The following is a 23465-nucleotide window of genomic DNA, read 5'->3' on the forward strand; positions in this document are numbered from 1 at the left end:
TACAGAAGCAGGCTGAAACGCCTTCTTGATGGAGTTATCATCAGCACTTACGGGTGTCTGATCCCTTACTGGCGTTTGAACGCCAGGATTGGGCGATGGATTGGCGTTTAACGCCAGGTTCCTACCCTATTCTGGTGTTTGAACACCAAAATTGGGTGTCCACTGGGCGTTTAACGCCAGTTTATCACCCTTTTCTGGCGATTGGACGCTAGATTCATTCCTCTCTGGGCTCTTACTGTCCTCAGAGGGATTTTGGGTAGTATCCTGTTCATCCTCTGTCAGCTGTTCTTTCCTTGGCTTTCTGCTGCTTGGAGTTGATGTATTTAATGTTTTTCCACTCCTTAATTGAACAGCTTGACATTCTTCTGTTATTTGTTTAAATAACTGTTGTCTTGTTTGGTCAAGTTGTGCTTCCATATTCTTATTAGCATCCCGAGTATCTTGTAACATTTCTTTTAATTCTGCTAACTATTTTGTCAGAGCAAGTAATTGCTGGTTGAGTTCAATAGTTTTTCTGGGGGAACTAAGTTTAGTAGATGCTGCTTTAGCCTCTTCCTTCATGGAGGACTCACTGCTCAAGTACAGATGCTGATTTCTAGCAACAGTATCTATAAGCTCTTGAGCCTCTTCAATTGTCTTTCTCATGTGTATAGATCCACCAGCTGAGTGATCTAGAGATATCTGAGCTTTTTCTGTAAGCCCATAGTAGAAGATATCCAACTGCACCCATTCTGAAAACATTTCAGAGGGGCATTTCCTTAGCATTTCTCTGTACCTCTCCCAGGCGTTGTAAAAGGGATTCATTATCCTCTTGCTTAAAGCCTTGAATGTCCAGCCTTAGCTGTGTCATCCTCTTGGGAGGGAAATATTGATTCAAAAATTTTTCTGACAGCTATTTCCATGTCCTTATGCTAGCCTTAGGTTGGTTATTTAACCACCTCTTAGCTTGGTCTTTTACAGCAAATAGAAATAGTAACAATTTGTAGACATCCTAGTCTACTTCCTTATCATGTACTGTGTTAGCAATCTGTAAGAACTGTGCCAGAAACTCAGTAGGCTCTTCCTGTGGAAGACCGGAATATTGGCAATTTTGCTACACCATGATAATGAGATGAGGATTCAACTCAAAACTACTGACTTCGATGGAGGGTATACACATACTACTCCCATATGAAGCAGAAGCGGGGTTAGCATATGAACCCAAAGTCCTTCTGGACTATTTATTTCCATTTAGTTCCATGATGGAGAAAGGGAGATGATGTCGATTTATTTTATTATATATATATATATATTTTCAAAATAATAGTAATAATAAGAAAAATTGGAAACTAAAAAATAAAGTAAAAAAGGATATGATTTGAAAAATAATTTAAAAAGATTTGATTTTGAAAATTGATGACTAATTTAATGCAGAATTTTCGAAAATTTGAGGAAAACACCAAAGAACACCAAACTTAAAAATTTTAGAAAACCAAAAATAAATTTTTGGAATTTAAATAAAAACTAACAAGAGAACACCAAACTTAAAACATGCAACTAGACTCAAACTGAAAAATCTAAAAGAAAAATAATAATTTTTTTCGAAAAATTTTGAAAAGAAAATAAAAGACTCTAACCCAAAAGAAAAAATTTTCCTAATCTAAGGAACAAGATGGACCGTCAGTTGTCCAAACTCGAACAATCTCCGGCAACGGTGCCAAAAATTTGGTGCACGAAATTGCAATCACACTTGCAATTCCGCACAACTAACCAGCAAGTGCACTGGGTCGTCCAAGTAATACCTTACGTGAGTAAGGGTTGATCCCACGGAGATTGTCGGCTTGAAGCAAGCTATGGTTACCTTGTACTCTTAGTCAGGAGATTATCAATGAAAAGGGTTTTGTTTGCAATAAAATAAAAGAGCATGAAATAAAAGGTACTTGTGATTCAATAATGGAGAACAGGTTGGAGTTTTGGAGATGCTCTGTCATCTGAATCTCTGTTTTCCTACTGTCTTCTTCTTCACGCACGCAAGGCTCCTTCCATGGCAAGCTGTGTGTAGGGTGTCACCATTGTCAATGGCTACTTCCCATCCTTTCAGTGAAAATGGTCCATGTGCGCTGTCACCGCACGGCTAATCATCTGTCGGTTCTCGATCATGTTGGAATAGAATCCAGTGATCCTTTTGCGTCGTCACTACACCCAACATTCGTGAGTTTGAAGCTCGTCACAGTCATCCCTTCCCAGATCCTACTCAGAATACCACAGACAAGGTTTAGACTTTCGGATCCCAGGAATGACCGCCAATAATCCTAGCTTATACCACGAAGACTCCGATCTTTCAGACTGGAGGCTAAGAGATATACATTCAATCTAAGATAGAACAGAGGTAGTTGTAAGGCACACGTTCATAAGTTGAGAATGGTGATGAGTGTCACGGATCATCACATTCATCATGTTTAAGTGCGAATGAATATCTTAGAATGGAAGCAAGTGTGATTGAATAGAAAACAGTGGTAATTGCATTAATCCATCAAGACACAGCAGAGCTCCTCACTCCCAACCATGGAGTTTAGAGACTCATGTCGTACAGATACAATGTAAAACGTGAAAATGTCACGAGGTACAAAATAATTCTCTAAAGGTAGTTTTTATATTCAACTAGTAACCTAGGTTTACTGAAAATGAGTAAACTAAGATAGGTAGTACAGAAATCCACTTCTTGGGCCCACTTGGTGTGTGCTTGGGCTAAGCATTGAAGCTTCCATGTGCATGGGCTGTTCCTGGAGTTAAACACCAGCTTTGGTGCCAGTTTGGGCATTTTAACTCCAGCTTTTATGCCATCTCTGACGTTTTGATGCCATAAAAGGGCAGAGAGTTGGCATTTTGACACCAATTTACGTCGTCAAAACTCGCTCAAAGTATGGACCATAATATATTGCTGGAAAGCCCTGGATGTCTACTTTCCAACACAATTGGGAGCGCGCCGTTTTAGGTTCTATAGCTCCAGAAAATCCACTTCGAGTGCAGGGAGGTCAGAATCCAACAACATCTGCAGTCCTTCTTCAACCTCTGAATCAGATTTTTACTCAGGTCCCTCAATTTCAGCCAGAAAATACCTAAAATCACAGAAAAACATACAAACTCATAGTAAAGCCTAGAAATATAATGTTTGCATAAAAACTAATAAAAATATACTCAAAAGTAGCTAAATCCTACTAAAGACTATATGAAAATACCCCCAAAAGGCGTATAAAATATCCGCTCATCAATAGATCAGAGACTATGTTTGCTAAGCTAGAGAGGCTCTGCTCAGAATTCTCTGTCTGTTGCTGAGAAGATGATGGGAAAGGTTTGCTATTGCCAAACCTATTTCTCCCACCATTATTGTTATTGAAGCCTTGTTGAGGCTTCTGCTGATCCTTCCATGAGAAATTTAGGTGATTCCTCCATGAAGAATTGTAGATGTTTGCATAAGGTTCTCCCATGTAATTCACCTCTTCCATTGCAGGATTCTCAGGGTCATAAGCTTCTCCTTCAAAGGAGGCTTCTTTAGCACTGCTAGATGCAACTTGCAATCCAGTTAGATTATGAGAAATTATATTGACTTGCTGAGTCAATATTTTGTTCTGAGCCAATATGGCATTCAGAGTATCAATCTCAAGAACTCATTTCTTTTGGGTTGTCCCATTGTTCACAGGATTTCTTTCAGAAGTGTACATGAACTGGTTATTTGCAACTATTTCAATGAGTTCCTGGGCTTCTGCAGGCATTTTCTTTAGATGAATAGATCCACCTGCAGAATGGTCCAATGACATCTTGGGTAACTCAGACAGACCATCATAGAAGATTCCTATGATGCTCCATTCTGAAACCATGTCAGAAGGACACCTGCTGATCAATTGCTTGTATCTTTCCCAAGCTTCATAGAGGGATTCACCTTCCTTCTGTTTGAAGGTTTGAAGTTCCACTCTAAGCTTACTCATCTTTTGAGGTGGAAAGAATTTAGCTAAGAAGGCATTGACCAGCTTTTTCCAAGAGTTCAGGCTGTCTCTAGGTTGTGAGTTCAACCACATACTAGCTGTGTCTCTTACAGCAAAAGGGAAAAGCATAAGTCTGTAGACCTCAGGATCAACTCTATTGGTCTTAACAATGTCACAAATTTGCAAAAATTCAGCCAAGAACTAATGAGGATCTTCCAATGGAAGTCCATGAAACTTGCAATTTTGTTGCATCAGAGAAACTAATTGAGGCTTAAGCTCAAAGTTGTTTGCTCTAATGGCAGAAATAGAGATGCTTCTCCCATAGAAGTTGGGAGTTGGTGCAGTAAAGTCACCAAGTACCTTCCTTGCATTGTTGGCATTGTTGTTATTTTAGGCTGCCATGTCTTCTTCTTTTTCAAAAATTTCTGTCAGGTCCTATTCAAAGTATTGTGCTTTAGCTGCTCTTAGCTTTCTCTTCAGAGTCCTTTCAAGTTCAAGATCAGCTTCAACAAGAATGCCTTTATCTTTGTTCCTACTCATATGAAAGAAAAGAAAACAAAGAAAGTATGAAATCCTCTATGTCACAGTATAGAGATTCCTTGATGTGTTAGAGGAAAAGGAGAATAGAAGGATTAGGTAGATAAAGAAGAATTCAAATTTATAGAGAGAAAGGGGGTCCGAATTATTAAGAGAGGAGGAGTGTTAGTGATTAAATAGAAAGAGATAGGAGAGAGAAGAAATTCGAATATCAAAATTAAAATAATTGGTTAATTAAATTGATTTTTGAAAGTTAGAGAGAAAAAGATAGTTAAGTGGTTTTCAAAAGATGAAAAATAGTGAAAAAATTTGAAAATCAAATTTTGAAAAGATAAGAAGTTAGAAAAGATTTTTGAAATCAAAATTTGAAAAGATATGATTTGAAAAAGATATGATTGAAAAAGATATGTTTAAAAAGATATGATTGAAAAACAAAATTTTTGAAAAAGATTTAATTTTTAAAATTTGATGACTTGACTAACAAGAAATTAAAAGATATGATTCTAAAATTCAAATATTGCACCTTTCTTAACAAGAAAGTAACAAACTTGAAAATTTTTTGAATCACAACATTAATTGTTCGCAAGAATTTTGAAAATATTAAAAAAATGAAAAAGATTTGATTTTGAAAAAGATATAATTGATATGAGAAGATATGAAAAAGATAAGATTTTGAAAAATCAGTTTTAAAACTTGAAAAATTGAAAAAGATTTGAATTGAAAACAAAACTACCTCCTTGGTGCTATCCTGGCGTTAAATGCCTAGAATGGTATCCATTCTGGCATTTAATGCCCACTTGTCTACCTCCTTGGGCACTAAACGCCCAGCTAGGTACCCTGGCTGGCGTTTAAACACCAGAATTCCTTCTTCAATGGGCATTTTGAACGCCCAGCTTTTTCTCTGTGATTCCTCTGTTGTATGTTCTGAATCTTCAATTCTCTGTTATTATTGACTTGAAAAGACATAATTTTGAAATTTTTTGAATTTTTAATAATGAGAGAGAAAAACTACAAAATGAAACTAATCATGGAAAACTAAGATCAAATAAAAAATGCATGCAAGAACACTTTGAATGTCAAGATGAACATCAAGAATATATTTTTTATTAATTTTTAAGAAAAGAAAGACATGCAAGATACCAAACTTAGAAATTTTCATACTAGAGACACTAACAAGTTGAGAATGGACATGAGAAACAACAAAAGACACAAAAGACGAGAATTTAAAGATCAGACAAAGAAAATCATCAAGAACAACTTGAAGATCAATGAAGAACACAATGCATGAGTTTTCGAAAAATGCAATGATTATTAAAAACATGCAGTTGACACCAAACTTAGAATGTGACACTAGACTCAAACAAGAAACACAAATTATTTTTAATTTTATGATTTTAAAATTTTTTTTTTGTAATTTTTCAAAAAAAAAATTTTTGAAAATTTTTTTTTTCGAAAGTTATTTTGAAAAAGAAAATAAGAAACTCAAAATTTTTAATAAGAATTCCAGAAATCATGCAATGTTAGTCTAAAGCTTCAGTCTAAAAAGATTAGACATGGTCAGCCAAGCTTTAGCAGAACATTACGTACAACAACCAAATTGATGGAAATCAAAAAGGCTCCTGTGATGATAAAAGCATCATCTGAAACTCTAGAATTCATTCTTAAAAATTCTGAAGAACAAAATAAAAAGAAAAATGCCTAATCTAAGCAACAAGATAAACCGTCAGTTGTACAAACTCGAATAATCCCCGGCAACGGCGCCAAAAACTTGGTACACGAAATCGTGATACACAACTTCATGCAGCTGACCAATAAGTGCACTGGGTCGTCCAAGTAATACCTTACGTGAGTAAGGGTTGATCCCACGGAGATTGTCGGCTTGAAGCAAGCTATGGTCATCTTGTAAATCTCAGTCAGACAGATTCAAATGGTTATGGGGTTTTAATAATTAAAAGCTGAATAAGACATAAAATAAGATAGAGATACTTATGCAATTCATTGGTGGGAATTTCAGATAAGCGTATGGAGATGCTTTGTTCTTCCTGAATCTCTGCTTTCCTACTGCCTTCATCCAATCATTCATACTCCTTTCCATGGCAAGCTGTATGTAGGTGGATCACCATTGTCAATGGCTACCATCCATCCTCTCAGTGAAAAAGGTCCTCTACGGTTTCCCGCATGGCTAATCAGATGTCAGTTTTCGATCGTGTCAGAATAAGATCCATTGATCCTTTTTCACACTGTCACTGCGCTTCACAGTCACGAGTTTGAAGCTCGTCACAGTCATCCCATCCCAGATCCTACTCGGAATACCACAGACAAGGTTTAGACTTTCCGGATCTCAAGAATGCTTCCCATTTGATTCTAGCTTATACCACGAAGACTCTGATTGCACGGAATGGAAGCTCTGTTATCAGGAGAGGCAACCATGCATCGTGAACCAGGAGGCCAAGAGATACACACTCAAGCTCTCGCAGATAGAATGGAGGTGGTTGTCAGGCACGCGTTCATAAGGGAGGATAATGATGAGTGTCACGGATGATCACATCCACCGGGTTGAAGTACGAGTAGATATCTTAGAACAAGAATAAGCTTGAATTGAATAGAAAACAGTAGTAATTGCATTGATTCATGAGGAACAGCAGAGCTCCACACCTTAATTTATGGTGTGTAGAAACTCCACCATTGAAAATACATAAGAACAAAGTTTAAGCATGGCATGCCTCCCAAATAACATGAAACAATAGAAAGGGTTCAAAGACCTGATCCCAAGATCAAAGATGATTAAAAGATCACAGATGATCAAAAAGATAAAAATACAATAGTAAAAGGTCCTATTTATAGAGAACTAGTAACCTAGGGTTTATAGAAATAAGTAAATGATGCAGAAATCCACTTCTGGGGCCCACTTGGTGTGTGCTTGGGCTGAGCATTAAAGCTTTCATGTGCATAGGCTTTTCTTGGAGTTAAACGCCAGCTTTGGTGCCAGTTTGGTCGTTTAGCTCCAGTTTTTATGCCAGTTTGGGCATTTTATGCCAGAATTTTTATGCTGCCTTGAAATGCCAGTTTGGGCCATCAAATCTCAGAAAACATATGAACTATTATACATTGCTGGAAAGCCCAAGATGTCTAATTTCTAATGCATTGAGAGTGCGCCAGTTGGGCTTCTGTAGCTCCAGAAAATCCACTTTGAGTGCAGGGAGGTCAAAATCCAACAACATCTTTAGTCCTTTTTTAACCTCTGAATCAGATTTTTGCTCAGGTCCCTCAATTTCAGCCAGAAAATACCTGAAATTACAGAAAAACACACAAACTCATAGTAAAATCTAGAAATGTGATTTTTGCATAAAAACTAATAATTATATACTAAAAACTACCTAAAAACAATGCCAAAAAGCGTATAAATTATCCGCTCATCAGTGCTCTACAAATACATGTGCATTACTTGTTTTGGCATTTTGAATTGTTAAGAAGTGAATACAAACTTGCTTGTTTTAAAATTTTTGAAACTTTTTGGAATTAAGGAACTTGTGACTATGCACCTAACTTTTGAATTAAGAAGTGAATACTAACTTTCTCTTTCTTTTACATAACTCTTAACTTTTGTTTTCTTTTTCAACTAACTTTTTCTTTTCCTTTTCCTAACTTTTAACCTTTCTTCTCTTTTTCAACTAACCATTTTCTTTTTACTCACATAACTTTTAACTTTCTTTTTCTTTTTAACTAACACTAACTATTTAATTGTTTTCTTCTTTTCAACTAACTTTTCACTTTTCCTTTCCTTTTCAACTAACTTTCTTTTTACCCTTCCTTCTTTTATTCTTTGATAAACAAGCAAGTTTGCTTTCTTAGATTCATTTATTTGATTGGAGGTTGCTTTTGTTTGCTTTCAACTTGAATCTCATGCATGCTTCCATTCAAATATACATTATTTGTTCACTTCATATATATATATATATATATTTGTGATTTAGTTTTTTGCTTATGAGCATCTAAGGAGGGGGAGGCCTAGCGTGATGAACCGAAAGAGGCACGGGACGGTAGAGGTGACACAAAGATGATTCCTTCCACTCCGCATGATCGTGAGCACTGAGGACGACGCTGCATTTTAAGTGTGGGGAGGTTTTCCAACTTCAGCAGCGCATATTGGGTGACAAGCTTCATTTCCGAGCACTTTTAGTTTAGTTTCTTTGTATGCTTTTTAGTTGTTTTGTATATATTTTATCTTTTGGAAACCTTTTTTTACTTAGTTTATTGCACTTTCTTAGTTTATTGCACTTTCTAATTTTGCTTGTACATAACTTAGTCTTATATTGTAGTTATGCATATTTTTACATTTTGCTCTTAATTTTGGCTTTTACATATGCTTTTTAGTTTTTTAGCTATGATTGTGATTTTGGATAATGTGATGATTACACCTAGTTTAATTTCCTATATACTTGCTATTTTGGTTTGATTGAAATTAGGAATTAAACTTAGGAATTTTTGACCTTTTTCATCTAATCACATTATATACATATAGAATAAATGTTAGTCAATTTAATGAAATTTTCAAGAAACTTACTTTTTATAAAGGGCATTGAAATTCAAATTGTATTGAGCTGAAATCTTTTGAAACATGCATGATTCATACATTGTGAAATATGGTTTTTGAGTTAAAGAACATACAACATGTGAGTTTTTTAGCCTTATTGTGTGGTTACAATATTTGACCACTTATTTCATTCTTGTGTGTTGCTCTTCTTTATGATTACAATCTTTAGTTTGTTTAATTCTATATATCCATTATTTAATGTATGATTATGCAATTATCTGATTGAGGCCATCACTTCATTATAGCTCACTTAACCCAAATAGCCTACCATTTCATTCACCTTTGTTTTCCATTTTGAGCCTATGAATGCACCTTTTTGTTCTTTATTTTTCCACATCATTAACCTTAAGCAAAAAATAATGAAATGTTCTTTATTTGAATCTGAGTAGCTTAAGTTAGTGAGTGTGTGTGATGTTTAAGTGTGGGGAAGATGTGGGAAACATGAGTTGATGAAAATATGTTTTATTCTTGTTGAAAAAAAAATTGGAAATTTGGGTACATACTCATGTAATATTATAAAAACCATATACATTGATGAATTGGTATAAATTATTTTCTTGAAAAAAAAAGAAGAAAAAAATAATGAAAAGGGGACAAAATTACCCAATATGAAATTCAATAATAATCAATGCACATGTGATGGAACTGAATTTGATGCATGAGTGCGTGTATGGATGTAAAAGTGAGATTATGGGTAGCTATCTTTGATATTAGAAGTTTATAGGTTGTGTGTGTATTAGGTGATAATTTAGGCTAATCAAAGATTCAAATGCAAGCTCACATAGCCATATATAGATCCTTAACTTTAACCTTAGCCCCATTACAACCTTGAAAAGACCTCATAATTTTTGCATATGTACATTAAATTTTTGTTGATTGGTTAGATGAATAACAAACTTTAAAAAGCATGATTAGAGGAGAATTGAGTAGATTGACCCTAAACACTTGAGTGATTAGAGTGCATATACATATCTGGTGAGGGTTCAATCACTCAATTCCATATTTTCACCTTTGATCATTGTTATCTTGCAAGTTTGTTAAAATATTTTATGACTCAATTCAATTGTGAATGTGATTTGGTTATGATTGCCTTAGCTCTTGATTTTGTATGGATGCTTTCTTGGAAATTGATTTACTTGGGCTAATTAAATACATATAGATAGTTAGAAAGTATAGTTACATACATATAGATAGATTGCATATAGATAGTTATATTGAATAATTGTTGATTCCCCTTCTTATCTTCCTTTAGTATAGCATGAGGACATGCTATTGTTTAAGTGTGGAGATGTGATGAATCCACATTTCATGGTATTTATTTGCTTTAATTAGGTGGATTTCATTGACTTTTCTTGCATTTATCCATTAAAATAGCATAGTTTCATGATGTCTTCCTAATTTGTGCTTGAAAGTGAAAACATGCTCTTTAGACCCCTTTATTGCTAAATTTTATTCACTTTGATCCCATTTGGTGCCTTGATGTATTTGTCTAGTGATTTCAGGTTTTCAAGGCAAGTTTGGGTTGAAGAAGTGAAGAAAGAGCACCCAAAAGGGGAGAAATCATGAAGAAAATGGAGTTTGGAAGCTGCTGCGTAGATGCGTACGCACAGTGATGCGTGCGTACGCACAAAGATGACTTTGTGCAAGGATGCGTACGCACCAAATGTCGTGCGTACGCACGATTGAATTTTTGCGCAAAGATGCCCAGGTACCGTAGGTCGTGCGTACGCACGACTGCATGCACGTGAGGTCATTAATACAAATCGCTGGGGGCGATTTCTGGGCCTCCAAAACCCAGTCCAACTCATTTTCTGAAGATATTTAAGGCCAAAGTGAAGAACGATGAAGGGGGGAGCAATTAGGGTTTAGTTTAGCATAATGTAGTTCATTTTCTAGAGAGAGAAGCTCCCCCTTCTCTCTAGAACCTAGGGTTCTTAGTTTATTTTCTTTATAATTTCTATTTTTAATTCTTGATTTTATCTAGTTTCATTTATGTTCCTATGCTCTCTTGTCCTTATCTTCTTCATTTCTTTTGTCATTTTCTCTTTTATATCATTTTCCATTTTATGAACACTCTTGTTATTTTAATTTCAATTAATGCAAATTTATGTTTCATGTCATTTATTGCTTTCTTTAATTGTTATTGTCATTTTCTTGCTTTGGGTAGCTAGCTTTTATTTTTTATGCGATTTAATATTATTTTATTTTATACCCACCAAGTGTTTGACAAAATGCTTGGTTGGGCTTTTGCATAGTTTTTCTCGCTCTTGGTTGGGAATTTATGTGGTTTGGGTGAACTTGAGTGGTGGATGTCCATTCCACATTGTATGTGGGTTGTTAATTAATTTGGTCTCCCTTGAGTCTAAGTGACCCCCTTAGTGTTGACTTAAGACTTAGGGATTGAGATTAATTATGACTAGTTGACTTATCCTCGATGTAGGGTTGACTAATTAGGATTAATTCACATACAATTACCATGTTTGTGGTCCACTACTAGGATAGAAAGCCCTAATTACCCAATTCTCACCAAGAGCTCTTTTTGGCTTTTAAATTCTATTTGCATTGCTTTTACTTACATGTTAAGTTACTTTCTTGTTATTTACCTTTCTTGCCATTTACATTTCCTTGCCTTCTTATTTCATTGCACTTTATATTTCTTGTAATCTCATGCTATCACAACCTCCAATCCCTCATAGCCAATAATTGAGCACTTAATTGCAATTCCTAGGGAGAACGACCCGGGAGTCTAAATACTCTCGGTTTATATTTGGTTTGAATTGTGATAACATTTGATTGATAGTCAATTTATTGGGTTAGGACTATACTTACAACACTGATTCTATTTTGATAATCAAATTCCTAACCTATGTAATTTGGCCATTGTCAGGCACCTTCTTTCTCAGTATAACGAACACTAATGAATACAATTTTTGAAAATGATGGAAGTTAGAAGAGAAAGATGAACTGTTTCCAATAATTGCAATAAAGTCTTGTTGATGTATGAGCATCATTTTGTTAATTTCGTAGCTTAATAGTTTAATAAATGAATAAATTTGGTTAACTAATTTGCATTATTCACTAAAACACTTAATTAGTTTGCATTATTTATCTCTTAGTTGATGACTAGTCAATTTGTAGATGATTTTCTTGTTGAACTAATGAATTTCATCCAAATTAATTATGTTTGAATCAAATGACTTCAAGAGCTTTGATTGTTTATTTTAGAGGGAATTATTGAAGAAGATAAGAGAAAGAGGAAGAGACTCTCGGGACGTCCCTCATGTCCCTCACTTCACCTAAGACACACCTATATGCTCCTAGGGATGCCAAGACCAACCCTCTATGCAACAAGGTTGAAGGCGTCCCTCCAAGCCCAACGTCCGTCACTTTGGAAGCTCAACAAGGAAGCATGCAAGCATCACGTCCTTCCCCAATGACCTCACTCATGTTGGCAAGGCTTGGAAGTTCGCATGGTGAGCTCTAGGTAGCGACGTCATCGAGCATGTCACTGGTGCCTGGGACGTCACTTACACTAGCACAAGAAAGAACGTGCATGGCTTGTGGCGTCTTAAAGCCTGGGGCATCTCTAACATGTCCCTCACTTGCCTTGCACGTCCATGAGGTCCCTTGCTACGCCAGCTTCGAAGGCATGTCCACATGCACACATCCCTCACTCCTCCCTTCACGTCGGAGCCAAGCATGAAGCATTCAAGCTGGGACATCTTCGAAGATGTCCGTGGAGTGTCTCACGTAGCTCACATTAAAGCATGCATGGCTGTGACGTACTCGATAACATCTTTATAGCCTCGCACGCCACCCACATTGGTGCATACAGGAGCTTTCCTGGGACGTGCTTCACTCTGCTAGAGACGTTTCTCACTTAAAGAATGGGTAGTAACTTTCCCAGGGACATGTCTCACTTGCAAGAGACATCACACTCACGCCAAAAAGGTTTCGACATGCATGTGGGACATGACACACATGAAACCCATGTTCAATACCTCATCAAAGTGCTTTAAATCCCAAGGATCAAAATGAAGCCCACAAATACTCGAGGAATTAATTCACTAAGGCTTCAGATCCAATTTCAAGGAGGAATGACACTTTGGGCATGATTGAATTTAGTAGAAATTTAAGTTTAATTTGAATTTGAATTTGAGTCAGTTAGATTTGAGTATAAAAAGAGGATAGGAAACTTTTTTAGGGACTTCTTCTCTTTTGGAAATTTTCATTTTTATAATTTTCAGACATATTTTTGTTTTTCTCTAAGTTGTGAGTAGCTAAATCTTTCTTTGTTGAGGAAAGGAGCTCTATTATTTCTAATAGATTGATTAATCTCCACTTTTTATCTTTAATTCATGCTTTATTGTTCTTTAGAAAGAGTTTTTATTTTTCATCATAGAGATCCAATTCTATCAGAAGATAATTTGGATCTAATTTGAATCTTGTGATCACTTGGAAAGGTGAATCATAGAGACCAAGTTTGAAAACTCTTCCTCTCAGCTCTTATGAATCTTAGATTTGAATTTGATAAGTGACATTGAATCAAATCTTATCTAGATTTTGGATGTTGTGAGGGTATAATCAAAGAACATACTTCATCTCTTCTCATAAGAAATTGATCAAGGAATCGGTGATTGATCAGGTTAAGAGAAATTGAATTACCAAGGAATAGAGATTTAATTACCTAAGATTGCCTGAGATCACTAATTGCATGATTGAGATATAGGTAAAGTTGATTGATCTGCAATATCTAATACCTCTAATCCTCAACATTACATCTTATCTTATTCTTTCAATTCATCTATTCTTGCTTACAATTACTTTAGTATTGCACTTAATCAACTTTCTGCTTATGCTTCTCTGTTGCTTTCAATTTACTTAATTCTTCCAATTTACATTTTAGTTATTTACATTCTTGCAATTTATTTTCAATTTACATTCCATCAATTTACATTCAAGTCATTTATTGCTTTTAATTACTTTTTGTCAAGTCATTTAGATTTCAGCTTATATTCTTAATTGATCATCATCTAATTTGAATAATCTAACTAGAATAATGATGGGGGAAAAACGATTCCACACAAACTCACCGACAAGTATATTGGGTTGCATCAAGTAGTAAAACTCACAAGAGTGAGGTTAATCACACGAGGATTGATTGGATTAAGCAACTTTAGTTGGGTGATGAATTTAGTTAAGCTAATAAGTAATAATTTAAGTGACTTGTGATTGACAAAAAGTAAATTGCAAGAAATTTAAATACTGGAAATAAAATAGCAGAAACTTAAATGGCAAGAAAGATAAAAGGAGTGAATATTAAATTGCAAGTAATGTAAATAGCTGAATCTTAAAGTGCAGAAAATTTAAATGTCAGAATCTAAATCACAGGGGAAATTAAATTGCATGAAAATTTAAAGGGATTGGGTGGTAGGATTTAGAACAGAACTAAACAATTGTAAATTGAAGCAAGTGTAGAAAATTCACAGTGAAAGAAATTCAAAGAAAATGATTCATCAGGGATTGGAGATACTATAATCCTTCATGAATCAATTGAGTCTCAACTCCTTTCTCAATCATATGCATAGATCTATGGCAGATTGAAATTGATTGGATCCCATTTTCTTGGCAATCCAATCTCTCTAATCACAATCAATCTTGCCAATTCCTTGATCTAATTGTCATGAGAAGAGTTAGAGCACATTTCTCTCATCCATAAGCCACACTAACTCTCAAGATCTCAATTCTTCCCGAATAGTGTTGATCAAGAGAGTAGTGAAGGATAGAGCTTTAGTTCTAATAAAGGTGATTCCCTTTCCGAGGCTCACACCCATATTCAGTTGAGATAAACCCCCTCCCGGAGTGAATAATTCACAATCAAAGTAGAAGGTACCCAATAGCTACACAATTGAATTGAGAAGAAGAAGAATTTCATTGATTCATTGGAATTACAATAGAACTCCTGCCCTTAATAAAATTGGGGTTTAGTTCATCATTGCTCTAGTACCAAAACAAAGAAAAGAAAAGTTGCCGAAAATGAAGAATAGCAAGAAAATAAAACTCAGATCTAGAATTCTCAAGAAAACTAAAAGAAAAGGTGTAAAGGAAGAGATGCTGAAGAGATCAAAAGTCCACTAATGAAATTAAATTTCCTTCTATTTATACACTTTCTAATTTGGTCCTTAAAGTACTTGGAGTGGGCTTTTTGGCCTTTGATGAAACAGATCAGAATGGGTCCTCAGTTGGTGTGGTTGGGAGCTTGCTTCAGGAGAACGTAGCATTCTCAAAGTGAACGCTGTGTTCATTCACCGACACATGCACGTCCTATGTGCGTGCGCGTCCCTTGCATTGTTGCACCATTAACGCGTATGGATACTACATGCGTGTGCATCGATACGATCTTCAGCTTCAACCAGGCTTGCACGTACCATGTGTGCGTGCGCGTCCCTTGGCAGCGTTCATTGAATGAACGCTATGTTCGCGCCATGAACGCTCGTCAAGTGCACACGTCCTGAAAGGAATCCTGTGAGTAATGGGACGCCTCAGAGGAAGGGAGTTCTTGAAATTGATGCTCTGAATGCCATATTGACTCAGAACAAAATGTTGACTCAGCAAGTCAATATGATTTCTCATAGTCTGAATGGATTGCAAAATGCATCCAACTGTACTAAAGAAGCATCTTCTGAAGAAGAAGCTTATGATCCTGAGAATCCTGCAATGGCAGAGGTGAATTACATGGGTGAAGCCTATGGAAACACCTATAATCCCTCATGGAGAAATCATCCAAATTTCTCATGGAAGGATCAACAAATGCCTCAACAAGGCTTTAATAATGGTGGAAGAAACAGGTTTTGCAATAGCAAGCCTTTTTCATCATCCTCTCAGCAACAGACAGAGAATTCTGAGCAGAGCCCCTCTAGCTTAGAAAATATAGTCTCTGATCTATCTAAGGCCACTCTAAGTTTTATGAATGAAACAAGGTCCTCCATTAGAAATTTGGAGGCACAAGTGGGCCAGCTGAGTAAAAGAGTCACTGAAACTCCTCCTAGTACTCTCCCAAGCAATACAGAAGAGAATCCCAAAAGAGAGTGCAAGGCCATAACTGTGAGTAACATGGCCGAACCTGGAGAGAGTGGAAAGGCAGTGATTCCTAGTGAGGAAGACCTCCTGGGACGTTCACTGACCAATAAGGAATTCCCCTTTGAGGAACCAAAGGAATCTGAGGCTCATATAGAGACCATAGAGATTCCATTGAATTTTCTTCTGCCATTCATGAGCTCTGATGAGTACTCTTCCTCTGAAGAGGATGAGGATATCACTGAAGAGTAAGTTGCTAAATACCTTGGAGCAATCATGAAGCTAAATGCCAAGTTATTTGGTAATGAGACTTGAGAGGATGAACCTCCATTGCTCATTAATGAACTGAATGACTTGGTTAGGCAGACATTACCTCAAAAGAAACATGATCCTGGTAAATTCTTAATTCCCTGTACCATATGCACCATGACCTTTGAGAAGGCTTTGTGCAACCTGGGGTCAGGCATAAACTTAATGCCACTCTCTGTAATAGAGAAATTGGAATCTTTGAGGTACAGGCTGCCAAATTCTCCTTAAAGATGGCAGACAAATCCATGAAAATGGCTTATGGACAGGTAGAGGACGTGCTAGTAAAGGTCAAAGGCCTTTACATCCCTACTGATTTCATAATCCTACATACTGGGAAGGATGAGGATGAATCCATCATCCTTGAAAGACCCTTCCTAGCCACAGCAAAAGCTGTGATTGATGTGGACAGAGGAGAGTTGATCCTTCAATTGAATGAGGACTACCTTGTGTTTAAAACTCAAGAATCTCCCTCTGTAACCATGGAGAGGAAGCAAAAAAAGCTTCTCTCAATGCAGAGTCAAACAAAGCCCCCACAGTCAAACTCTAAGTTTGGTGTTGGGAGACCACAACCAAACTCTAAGTTTGGTGTTGAACCCCCACATTCAAACTCTAAGTTTGGTGTTGGGAGGTCCCAACAATGCTCTGAACATCTGTGAAGCTCCATGAGAGCTCACTGTCAAGCTATTGACATTAAAGAAGCGCTTTTTGGGAGGCAACCCAATTTTTATTTATTTATATTTTTATTGTTCTTTTATGTTTTATTATGTTCATGATCATGTGGAGTCACAAAACAAATACTAAAATTAAAAACAGAATCAAAAACAGCAGAAGAAAAATCACACCCTGGAGGAAGAGCTTACTGGCATTTAAACGCCAGTAAAGAGCATCTGGCTGGCGTTCAACGCCAGAGCAGAGCATGAATCTGGCATTGAACGCCAGAAACAAGCAACAGTCTGGCGTTTAAATGCCAGGATTACACCTTGAGGAGAGCTGGCGTTAAACGCCAGAAACAAGCATGGAACTGTCGTTCAACGCCAGAAACATGCTGCAGACTGGCGTTGAACACCCAAAACAAGCATAGAGCTGGCGTTTAACGCCAAAAACAAGCATCAATTCGGCATTAAATGCCAAGATTGCATGCAAAGGGCGTTTTACATGCCTAATTGGTGTAGGAATGATAAATCCTTGACACCTCAGGATTTGTGGACCCCACAGGATCACCAATCATGAACTTCTACTTCCTCTCCAATCATGATGCTATGGATCATGATGGCCCGATCAATAGTAACTTCGTATCGGTTGCTAGTGGGGATGATGGAGCGTTGGATGAACTCCAACCATCCTCTAGCCACAGGCTTAAGGTCCAGTCTTCTCAATTGAACCGGCTTGCCTTTTGAGTCTCTTTTCCATTGATCTCCTTCAACACATATGTCCATAAGGACTTGGTCCAACCTTTGATCAAAGTTGACCCTTCTAGTGTAGGGGCATACATCTTCTTGCATCATAGGCAAGTTGAATGCCAACCTTACATTTTCCGGACTGAATTCTAAGTATTTCCCCCGAACCATTGTAAGATAATTCTTTGGATTTGGGTTCATACTTTGATCATGGTTCCTAGTGATCCATGCATTTGCATAGAACTCTTGAACCATTAAGATTCCGACTTGTTGAATGGGGTTGGTCAGAACTTCCCAACCTCTTCTTTGGATCTCATGTCGGATCTCCAGATACTCATTTTTCTTGAGCATGAAAGGGACATCAGGGATCACCTTCTTCTTGGCCACAACTTCATAGAAGTGGTCTTGATGGGCTTTTGAGATGAATCTCTCCATCTCCCATGACTCAGAGGTGGAAGCTTTTGTCTTCCCTTTCCTCTTTCTAGAGGTTTCTTCGGCCTTAGGTGCCATCAATGGTTATGGAAAAACAAAAAAAGCTATACTTTTACCACACCAAACTTAGAATATTGCTCGCCCTCGAGCAAAAGAAAGAATAGATGAAGAAGAGGATCTGGAAGAGAGGGAGAGAAATGTGTATTCGGCCGAGGGGGAGAAGAAAGGGTTGTGTTGTGTGAAAATAAAGAAGAATGGAGGGGTTTATATAGTGGAGGGAGAATGGGGTAGGTTCGGTTATTTAGGGTGGGTTTGGGTGGGAAAGATAATTTGAATTTGAAGGTAGGTGGGGTTTATGGGGAAGAGTGGATGGATGTGAGTGGTGAAGAGGTGATGGGGAATAGAAATTGAGGTGATTGGTGAGGGGTGTTTAGGGAAGAGTGTTATTGGATTGTGTGAAAGAAAGGTGAGGGTGAGTTGACGTAGGTAGGGATCCTGTGGGGTCCACAGATCCAGAGGTGATCCTGTGGAGTCCACAGATCCTGAGGTGTCAATGATTTATCATTCCTACACCAATTAGGCATGTAAAACGCCCTCTGCATGCAATCTTGGCGTTTAATGCCGGATTGATGCTTGTTTTTGGCGTTAAACACCAGCTCTATGCTTGTTTTGGGCGTTCAACACCAGTCTGCAGCATGTTTCTGGCGTTGAACGCCAGTTCCATGCTTGTTTCTGGCGTTTAACGCCAGCTCTCCTCAGGGTGTAATCCTGGCGTTTAATCGCCAGACTGTTGCTTGTTTCTGGCGTTCAATGCCAGATTCATGCTCTGTTCTGGTGTTGAACGCCAGCCAGATGCTCTTTACTGGTGTTTAAATGCCAGTAAGCTCTTCCTCCAGGGTGTAATTTTTTTCTGCTATTTTTGATTCTATTTTTAATTTTAGTATTTGTTTTGTGACTCCACATGATCATGAACCTAATAAAACATAAAAGAACAATAAAAATATAAATAAATAAAAATTGGGTTGCCTCCTGGTGCGCGAAATTGTGAACAATACTTTTCACAACTCTCATAATCCCCGGTCATGAACTCCAAAAACTTGGTAGTTCAATTCCATGGCATTACACAACTTCGCACAACTAACCAGCAAGTGCACTGGGTCGTCCAAGTAATACCTTACGTGAGTAAGGGTCGATCCCACGGAGATTGTTAGTATGAAGCAAGCTATGGTCATCTTGTAAATCTTAGTCAGGCAAACTCAAATGGATATGGTGATAAACGAAAATAACATAAAAGATAAAGATAGAGATACTTATGTAATTCATTGGTAGGAACTTCAGATAAGCGCACGAAGATGCCTTCCCTTTCGTCTCTCTGCTTTCCTACTGTCTTCATCCAATCCTTCTTATTCCTTTCCATGGCAAGCTTGTGTAGGGTTTCACCGTTGTCAATGGCTACCTCCCATCCTCTCAGTGAAAGCGATTGCATATGCTCTGTCACAGCATAGCGGAATTCAGCTGTCGGTTCTCGGTCAGGCCGGAATAGAATCCATTGATTCTTTTGCGTCTGTCACTAACGCCCCGCCCGCTAGGAGTTTGAAGCACGTCACAGTCATTCAGTCATTGAATCCTACTCAGAATACCACAGACAAGGTTAGACCTTCCGGATTCTCTTGAATGCTGCCATCAGTTCTTGCCTATACCACGAAGATTCCGGTTAAAGAATCCAAGAGATATTCACTAGAGCCTTGGTTGCTTGTAGAACAAAAGTGGTTGTCAGTCACCTTGTTCATAAGTGAGAATGATGATGAGTGTCACGGATCATCACATTCATCAAGTTGAAGAACAAGTGATATCTTAGAACAAGAACAAGCGGAATTGAATGGAAGAACAATAGTAATTGCATTAATACTCGAGGTACAGCAGAGCTCCACACCTTAATCTATGGTGTGTAGAAACTCCACCGTTGAAAATACATAAGAACAAGGTCTAGGCATGGCCGAATGGCCAGCCTCCTAATGATCTAAGAACTAGATGTCCAAAGATGATCTAGAGATCTAAAGTGATCAAAAGATTTCGAATACAATAGTAAAAGGTCCTATATATAGAAAACTAGTAGCCTAGGGTGTACAGAGATGGGTAAATGACATAAAAATTCACTTCCGGGCCCACTTGCTGTGTGCTTGGGCTGAGCAATGAAGCAATTTCGTACAGAGACTCTTCTTGGAGTTAAACGCCAGCTTTTATGCCAGTTTGGGCGTTTAACTCCCATTTGGGTGCCAGTTCCAGCGTTTAACGCTGGGATTCCTGAGGGTGACTTTGAGCGCCAGTTTGGGCCATCAAATCTTGGGCAAAGTATGGACTATCATATATTGCTGGAAAGCCCAGGATGTCTACTTTCCAACGCCGTTGAGAGCGCGCCAATTGGACTTCTGTAGCTCCAGAAAATCCACTTCGAGTGCAGGGAGGTCAGAATCCAATAGCATCTGCAGTCCTTTTTAGTCTCGGAATCAGATTTTTGCTCAGGTCCCTCAATTTCAGCCAGAAAATACCTGAAATCACAGAAAAACACACAAACTCATAGTAAAGTCCAGAAAAGTGAATTTTAACTAAAAACTAATAAAAATATACTAAAAACTAACTAGATCATGCCAAAAACATACTAAAAACAATGCCAAAAAGTGTATAAATTATCCGCTCATCACAACACCAAACTTAAATTGTTGCTTGTCCTCAAGCAACTGAAAATCAAATAAGATAAAAAGAAGAAAATATGCAATGAATTCCAAAAACATCTATGAAGATCAGTATTAATTAGATGAGCGGGGCTGTTAGCTTTTTGCCTCTGAACAGTTTTGGCATCTCACTCTATCCTTTGAAATTCAGAATGGTTGGCTTCTTTAGGAACTCAGAATCCAGATAGTGTTATTGATTCTCCTAGTAGAGTATGATGATTCTTGAACACAGCTACTTTATGAGTCTTGGCCGTGGCCCAAAGCACTTTGTCTTCCAGTATTACCACCGGATACATACATGCCACAGACACATAATTGGGTGAACCTTTTTAGATTGTGACTCAGCTTTGCTAAAGTCCCCAATTAGAGGTGTCCAGGGTTCTTAAGCACACTCTTTTTGCCTTGGATCACAACTTTATTCTTTCTTTTTCTTTCTTTTTTGTTTTTTTTTTCAATTTTTTTTTCGCTTGCTTTCTCCTTTTTTTTTGTATTCACTGCTTTTTCTTGCTTCAAGAATCATTTTTAATGATTTTTCAGATCCTCAGTAACATGTCTCCTTTTTCATCATTCTTTCAAGAGCCAACCTTCATGAATCACAAATTCAAGATACATATGCACTGTTCAAGCATACATTCAGAGAACAAGAGTATTGCCACCACATCAAAATAATTAAACTATTATAAAATTCAAAATTCATGCAATTCTTTTTTTTTTCTCAATTAAGCACGTTTTTATTCAGGAAAGGTGATGGATTCATAGGACATTCATAACTTTAAGGCATAGACACTAAGACACTAATGATCACAAGACACAAACATGGATAAACATAAGCATAAAATTCGAAAAACAGAAGAATAAAGAACAAGGAAATCAAAGAACGGGTCCACCTTAGTGATGGCGGCTCTTTCTTCCTCTTGAAGATCCTATGGAGTGCTTGAGCTCCTCAATGTCTCTTCCTTGTCTTTGTTGCTCCTCTCTCATGATTCTTTGATCTTCTCTAATTTCATGGAGGATGATGGAGTGTTCTTGATGCTCCACCCTTAGTTGTCCCATGTTGGAACTTAGTTCTCCTAGGGAGGTGTTTAGTTGCTCCCAATAGTTTTGTGGAGGAAAGTGCATCCCTTGAGGCATCTCAGGGATCTCATGATGAGTGGGGTCTCTTGTGTGCTCCATCCTTTTCTTAGTGATGGGTTTATCCTCATCAATAGGGGTGTCTCCCTCTATGTCAACTCCCACTGAATAACAGAGGTGACAAATGAGATGAGGAAAGGCTAACCTTGCTAAGGTAGAGGACTTGTCCGCCACCTTATAGAGTTCTTGGGCTATAACCTCATGAACTTCCACTTCTTCTCCAATCATGATGCTATGAATCATGATGGCCCGGTCTAGAGTAACCTCGGACCGGTTGCTAGTGGGAATGACTGAGCGTTGAATGAACTCCAACCATCCTCTAGCCACGGGTTTGAGGTCATGCCTTCTCAATTGAACCGGCTTGCCTCTTGAATCTCTCTTCCATTGTGCGCCCTCTTCACATATGACTGTGAGGACTTGGTCCAACCTCTGATCAAAGTTGACCCTTCTAGTGTAAGGATGTTCATCTCCTTGCATCATGGGCAAATTGAATGCCAACCTTACACTTTCCGGACTAAAATCCAAGTAATTCCCCCGAACCATAGTAAGATAATTCTTAGGATTCGGGTTCACACTTTGATCATGGTTCTTGGTGATCCATGCATTGGCATAGAACTCTTGAACCATCAAGATTCCGACTTGTTGAATGGGGTTGGTAAGAACTTCCCAACCTCTTCTTCGGATTTCATGTCAGATCTCCGGATATTCACCCTTTTTGAGTGAAAAAGGGACCTCGGGGATCACCTTCTTCAAGGCCACAACTTCATAGAAGTGGTCTTGATGCACCCTTGAGATGAATCTATCCATCTCCCATGACTCGGAGGTGGAAGCTTTTGCCTTCCCTTTCCTCTTTTTAGAGGTTTCTCCGGCCTTGGATGCCATAAATGGTTATGGAAAAACAAAAAGCAATGCTTTTACCACACCAAACTTAAAATGTTTGCTCGTCCTCGAGCAAAAGAAGAAAGAAGAGAGTAGAAGAAGAAGAAATTAGGAGAAAGGGAATGGCTTTGGATTCGGCCACAGGGGAGAGAGATGGTGTTTAAGGTGTGTGAAAATGAAGGAGTGAAGGAGGGTTTATATAGGAGAGAGGGAGAGGGATGTTCGGCCATTTGAGGGTGGGTTTGGGTGGGAAAGTGGTTTGAATTTGAATGGAGGGGTAGGTGGGGTTTTATGAAGGATGGATGTGAGTGGTGAAGAGAATGAGGGGATTTGATAGGGGAGGGGTTTTTGGGGAAGAGGTGTTGAGGTGATTGGTGAAGAAGAGAGAGAGAGTGGTAGGGTAGGTGGGGGTCCT

At 37.8% G+C, this 23465-nt stretch overlaps 1 non-coding gene across 1 annotated transcript; it reads left to right on the top strand.

Annotated features, from left to right (window-relative positions):
• Positions 1-3850: 3850 nt before the first annotated feature.
• LOC130984436 (small nucleolar RNA R71) lies at positions 3851-3959 on the top strand. The gene has a single exon (XR_009088373.1). It is a non-coding gene; the product is annotated as a small nucleolar RNA R71 (small nucleolar RNA).
• The last annotated feature ends 19506 nt before the right edge of the window (positions 3960-23465 follow it).

The sequence above is a fragment of the Arachis stenosperma genome, chromosome 5, assembly GCF_014773155.1.
Source record: "Arachis stenosperma cultivar V10309 chromosome 5, arast.V10309.gnm1.PFL2, whole genome shotgun sequence".
Classification (NCBI taxonomy): domain Eukaryota; kingdom Viridiplantae; phylum Streptophyta; class Magnoliopsida; order Fabales; family Fabaceae; genus Arachis; species Arachis stenosperma.